This window comes from Triticum aestivum, chromosome 2A, assembly GCF_018294505.1.
Source record: "Triticum aestivum cultivar Chinese Spring chromosome 2A, IWGSC CS RefSeq v2.1, whole genome shotgun sequence".
Lineage (NCBI taxonomy): Eukaryota > Viridiplantae > Streptophyta > Magnoliopsida > Poales > Poaceae > Triticum > Triticum aestivum.
Genome location: NC_057797.1, coordinates 524,704,591 through 524,710,733, shown reverse-complemented (window position 1 = coordinate 524,710,733; position 6,143 = coordinate 524,704,591).

Sequence of the window (6,143 nt, the reverse complement as noted above, 5' to 3'; positions counted from 1 at the left end):
TGGAGATCAAAAGGAGCAAATGATATTGGCCATATCATGTCACTATTTGATTGCATGTGATGTTTATCATGTTTTACATCTTATTTGCTTAGAACGACGGTAGCTTAAATAAGATGATCCCTCGTAATAATTTCAAGAAAGTGTTCCCCCTAACTGTGCACCGTTGCGAAGGTTCGTTGTTTCGAAGCACCACGTGATGATCGGGTGTGATAGATTCTAACGTTCGAATACAACGGGTGTAAGCCAGATTTACACACGCAATACACTTAGGTTGACTTGACGAGCCTAGCATGTACAGACATGGCCTCGGAACACGGAAGACCGAAAGGTCGAGCATGAGTCGTATAGAAGATACGATCAACATGAAGATGTTCACCGATGTTGACTAGTCCGTCTCACGTGATGATCGGACACGGCCTAGTTAACTCGGATCATGTTTCACTTAGATGACTGGAGGGATGTCTATCTGAGTGGGAGTTCATTGAGTAATTTGATTAGATGAACTTAATTATCATGAACTTAGTCTAAAATCTTTACAATATGTCTTGTAGATCAAATGGCCCACGTTGTCCTCAACTTCAACGCGTTCCTAGAGAAAACCAAGCTGAAAGATGATGGCAGCAACTATACGGACTGGGTCCGGAACCTGAGGATCATCCTCATAGCTGCCAAGAAAGATTATGTCCTAGAAGCACCGCTAGGTGACGCACCTGTCCCAGAGAACCAAGACGTTATGAACGCTTGGCAGTCACGTGCTGATGATTACTCCCTCGTTCAGTGCGGCATGCTTTACAGCTTAGAACCGGGGCTCCAAAAGCGTTTTGAGAGACACGGAGCATATGAGATGTTCGAAGAGCTGAAAATGGTTTTCCAAGCTCATGCCCGGGTCGAGAGATATGAAGTCTCCGACAAGTTCTTCAGCTGTAAGATGGAGGAAAATAGTTCTGTCAGTGAGCACATACTCAAAATGTCTGGGTTGCATAACCGCTTGACTCAGCTGGGAGTTAATCTCCCGGATGACGCGGTCATTGACAGAATCCTTCAGTCGCTTCCACCGAGCTACAAGAGCTTTGTGATGAACTTCAATATGCAGGGGATGGAAAAGACCATTCCTGAGGTATATTCAATGCTGAAATCAGCAGAGGTGGAAATCAAAAAGGAACATCAAGTGTTGATGGTGAATAAAACCACTAAGTTCAAGAAAGGCAAGGGTAAGAAGAACTTCAAGAAGGACGGCAAGGGAGTTGCCGCGCCCGGTAAGCAAGCTGCCGGGAAGAAGCCAAAGAATGGACCCAAGCCTGAGACTGAGTGTTTTTATTGCAAGGGAAGTGGTCACTGGAAGCGGAACTGCCCCAAATACTTAGCGGACAAGAAGGCCGGCAACACTAAAGGTATATGTGATATACATGTAATTGATGTGTACCTTACCAGTACTCGTAGTAGCTCCTGGGTATTTGATACCGGTGCGGTTGCTCACATTTGTAACTCAAAGCAGGAGCTGCGGAATAAACGGAGACTGGCGAAGGACGAGGTGACGATGCGCGTCGGGAATGGTTCCAAGGTCGATGTGATCGCCGTCGGCACGCTACCTCTACATTTACCTACGGGATTAGTTTTAAACCTCAATAATTGTTATTTAGTGCCAGCTTTGAGCATGAACATTGTATCAGGATCTCGTTTAATTCGAGATGGCTACTCATTTAAATCCGAGAATAATGGTTGTTCTATTTATATGAGAGATATGTTTTATGGTCATGCTCCGTTGGTGAATGGTTTATTCTTAATGAATCTCGAGCGTAATGTTACACATATTCATAGTGTGAATACCAAAAGATGTAAGGTTGATAATGATAGTCCCACATACTTGTGGCACTGCCGCCTTGGTCACATAGGTGTCAAACGCATGAAGAAGCTCCATGCAGATGGACTTTTGGAGTCTCTTGATTACGAATCATTTGACACGTGCGAACCATGCCTCATGGGTAAAATGACCAAGACTCCGTTCTCAGGAACAATGGTGCGAGCAACCAACTTATTGGAAATCATACATACTGATGTGTGCGGTCCAATGAGTGTTGAGGCTCGCGGTGGCTATCGTTATGTTCTCACCCTCACTGATGACTTGAGTAGATATGGGTATGTCTACTTAATGAAACACAAGTCTGAGACCTTTGAAAAGTTCAAGGAATTTCAGAGTGAGGTTGAGAATCAACGTGACAGGAAAATCAAGTTCTTGCGATCAGATCGTGGGGGAGAATACTTGAGTCACGAATTTGGCACACACTTAAGAAAATGTTGAATAGTTTCACAACTCACGCCGCCTGGAACACCTCAGCGTAATGGTGTGTCCGAACATCGTAATCGCACTCTATTGGATATGGTGCGATCTATGATGTCTCTTACCGATCTACCGCTGTCATTTTGGGGCTATGCTTTAGAGACTGCCGCATTCACTTTAAATAGGGCTCCGTCGAAATCCGTTGAGACGACACCGTATGAATTATGGTTTGGGAAGAAACCTAAGCTGTCGTTTCTAAAAGTTTGGGGATGCGATGCTTATGTCAAGAAACTTCAACCTGAAAAGCTCGAACCCAAATCGGAAAAATGCGTCTTCATAGGATACCCTAAAGAAACTATTGGGTATACCTTCTACCTCAGATCCGAAGGCAAGATCTTTGTTGCCAAGAATGGGTCCTTTCTAGAGAAAGAGTTTCTCTCGAAAGAAATAAGTGGGAGGAAAGTAGAACTTGATGAAGTATTACCTCTTGAACCGGTAAGTGGCGCAGCTCAAGAAAATGTTCCTGAGGTGCCTGCACCGACTAGAGAGGAAGTTGATGATGATGATCATGAAACTTCAGATCAAGTTGCTACTGAACTTCGTAGGTCCACGAGGACACGTTCCGCACCAGAGTGGTACGGCAACCCTGTCTTGGAAATCATGTTGTTAGACAACGGTGAACCTTCGAACTATGAAGAAGCGATGGCGGGCCCGGATTCCGACAAATGGCTGGAAGCCATGAAATCCGAGATAGGATCCATGTATGAAAACGAAGTATGGACTTTGACTGACTTGCCCGATGATCGGCGAGCCATAGAAAATAAATGGATCTTTAAGAAGAAGACAGACGCGGATGGTAACGTAACCATCTATAAAGCTCGGCTTGTCGCTAAGGGTTATCGACAAGTTCAAGGGGTTGACTACGATGAGACTTTCTCACCCGTAGCGAAGCTGAAGTCCGTCCGAATCATGTTAGCAATTGCCGCATTCTATGATTATGAGATATGGCAAATGGACGTCAAAACGGCATTCCTTAATGGTTTCCTTAAGGAAGAATTGTATATGATGCAGCCGGAAGGTTTTGTCGATCCTAAGAATGCTGACAAGGTGTGCAAGCTCCAACGCTCGATTTATGGGCTGGTGCAAGCATCTCGGAGTTGGAACATTCGTTTTGATGAGATGATCAAAGCGTTTGGGTTTACGCAGACTTATGGAGAAGCCTGCATTTACAAGAAAGTGAGTGGGAGCTCTGTAGCATTTCTCATATTGTATGTGGATGACATACTGTTGATGGGAAATGATATAGAATTCTTGGAAAGCATAAAGGCCTACTTGAACAAGTGTTTTTCAATGAAGGATCTTGGAGAAGCTGCTTATATATTAGGCATCAAGATCTATAGAGATAGATCGAGACGCCTCATTGGTCTTTCACAGAGTACGTACCTTGACAAGATATTGAAGAAGTTCAAAATGGATCAGTCAAAGAAGGGGTTCTTGCCTGTATTGCAAGGTACGAGATTGAGCACGGCTCAATGCCCGACCACGGCAGAAGATAGAGAAAAGATGAGTGTCGTCCCCTATGCCTCGGCCATAGGGTCTATCATGTATGCTATGCTGTGTACCAGACCTGATGTAAACCTTGCCGTAAGTTTGGTAGGAAGGTACCAAAGTAATCCCGGCATGGAACACTGGACAGCGGTCAAGAATATCCTGAAGTACCTGAAAAGGACTAAGGATATGTTTCTCGTTTATGGAGGTGACGAAGAGCTCGTCGTAAAGGGTTACGTCGATGCTAGCTTCGACACAGATCTGGATGACTCTAAGTCACAAACCGGATACGTGTATATTTTGAATGGTGGGGCAGTAAGCTGGTGCAGTTGCAAGCAAAGCGTTGTGGCGGGATCTACATGTGAAGCGGAGTACATGGCAGCCTCGGAGGCAGCACAAGAGGCAATCTGGGTGAAGGAGTTCATTACCGACCTAGGAGTCATACCCAATGCGTCGGGCCCGATGACTCTCTTCTGTGACAACACTGGAGCTATTGCCCTTGCCAAGGAGCCCAGGTTTCACAGGAAGACCAGGCATATCAAGCGTCGCTTCAACTCCATTCGTGAAAGTGTTCAAAATGGAGACATAGAGATTTGTAAAGTACATACGGACCTGAATGTGGCAGATCCGTTGACTAAACCTCTCCCTAGAGCAAAACATGATCAACACCAGAACTGCATGGGTGTTCGATTCATCACAATGTAACTAGACTATTGACTCTAGTGCAAGTGGGAGACTGTTGGAAATATGCCCTAGAGGCAATAATAAAATGGTTATTATTATATTTCTTTGTTCATGATAATTGTCTATTGTTCATGCTATAATTGTGTTATCCGGAAATCGTAATACATGTGTGAATACATAGACCACAACACGTCCCTAGTGAGCCTCTAGTTGACTAGCTCGTTGATCAAAAGATAGTCATGGTTTCCTGACTATGGACATTGGATGTCATTGATAACGGGATCACATCATTAGGAGAATGATGTGATGGACAAGACCCAATCCTAAGCATAGCTCAAAGATCGTGTAGTTCGTTTGCTGTAGCTTTTCCGAATGTCAAGTATCATTTCCTTAGACCATGAGATTGTGCAACTCCCGGATACCGTAGGAGTGCTTTGGGTGTGCCAAACGTCACAACGTAACTGGGTGACTATAAAGGTACACTACAGGTATCTCCGAAAGTGTCTGTTGGGTTGGCACGAATCGAGACTGGGATTTGTCACTCCGTATGACGGAGAGGTATCTCTGGGCCCACTCGGTAATGCATCATCATAATGAGCTCAATGTGACCAAGTGGTTGATCACGGGATCATGCATTACGGTACGAGTAAAGTGACTTGCCGGTAACGAGATTGAACGAGGTATTGGGATACCGACGATCGAGTCTCGGGCAAGTAACGTACCGATTGACAAAGGGAATTGTATACGGATTGATTGAATCCTCGACATCGTGGTTCATCTGATGAGATCATCGAGGAGCATGTGGGAGCCAACATGGGTATCCAGATCCCGCTGTTGGTTATTGACCGGAGAGTCGTCTCGGTCATGTCTGCGTGTCTCCCGAACCCGTAGGGTCTACACACTTAAGGTTCGGTGACGCTAGGGTTGTTGAGATATTAGTATACGGTAACCCGAAAGTTGTTCGGAGTCCCGGATGAGATACCGGACGTCATGAGGAGTTCCGGAATGGTCCGGAGGTAAGATTTATATATAGGAAGTCAAGTTTCGGCCATCGGGAAAGTTTCGGGGGTAATCAGTATTGTACCGGGACCACCGGAAGGGTCCCGGGGGTCCATCGGGTGGGGCCACCTATCCCGGAGGGCCCCATGGGCTGAAGTGGGAGGGGAACCATCCCCTAGTGGGCTGGTGCGCCCCCCATGGGCCTCCCCCTGCGCCTAGGGTTGGAAACCCTAGGGGTGGGGGGCGCCCCACTTGCCTTGGGGGGCAAGCCACCCCCTTGGCCGCCGCCCCCCCTTGGAGATGGCATCTCCTAGGGCCGGCCCCCCCTAGGGGTCCTATAAATAGTGGGGGGAGGTAGGGAAGCCGCACCCTATCCCCTGGCCTCTCCCTCTCCCTCCCGTGACACTCCTCCATCTCCCTGTGCTTGGCGAAGCCCTGCCGAGATCACCGTTGCTTCCACCACCACGCCGTCGTGCTGCTGGATCTTCATCAACCTCTCCTCCCCCCTTGCTGGATCAAGTTGGAGGAGACGTCTTCCCAACCGTACGTCGGTTGAACGCGGAGGTGCCGTCCGTTCGGCGCTAGGTCATCGGTGATTTGGATCACGGCGAGTACGACTCCATCAACCCCGTTC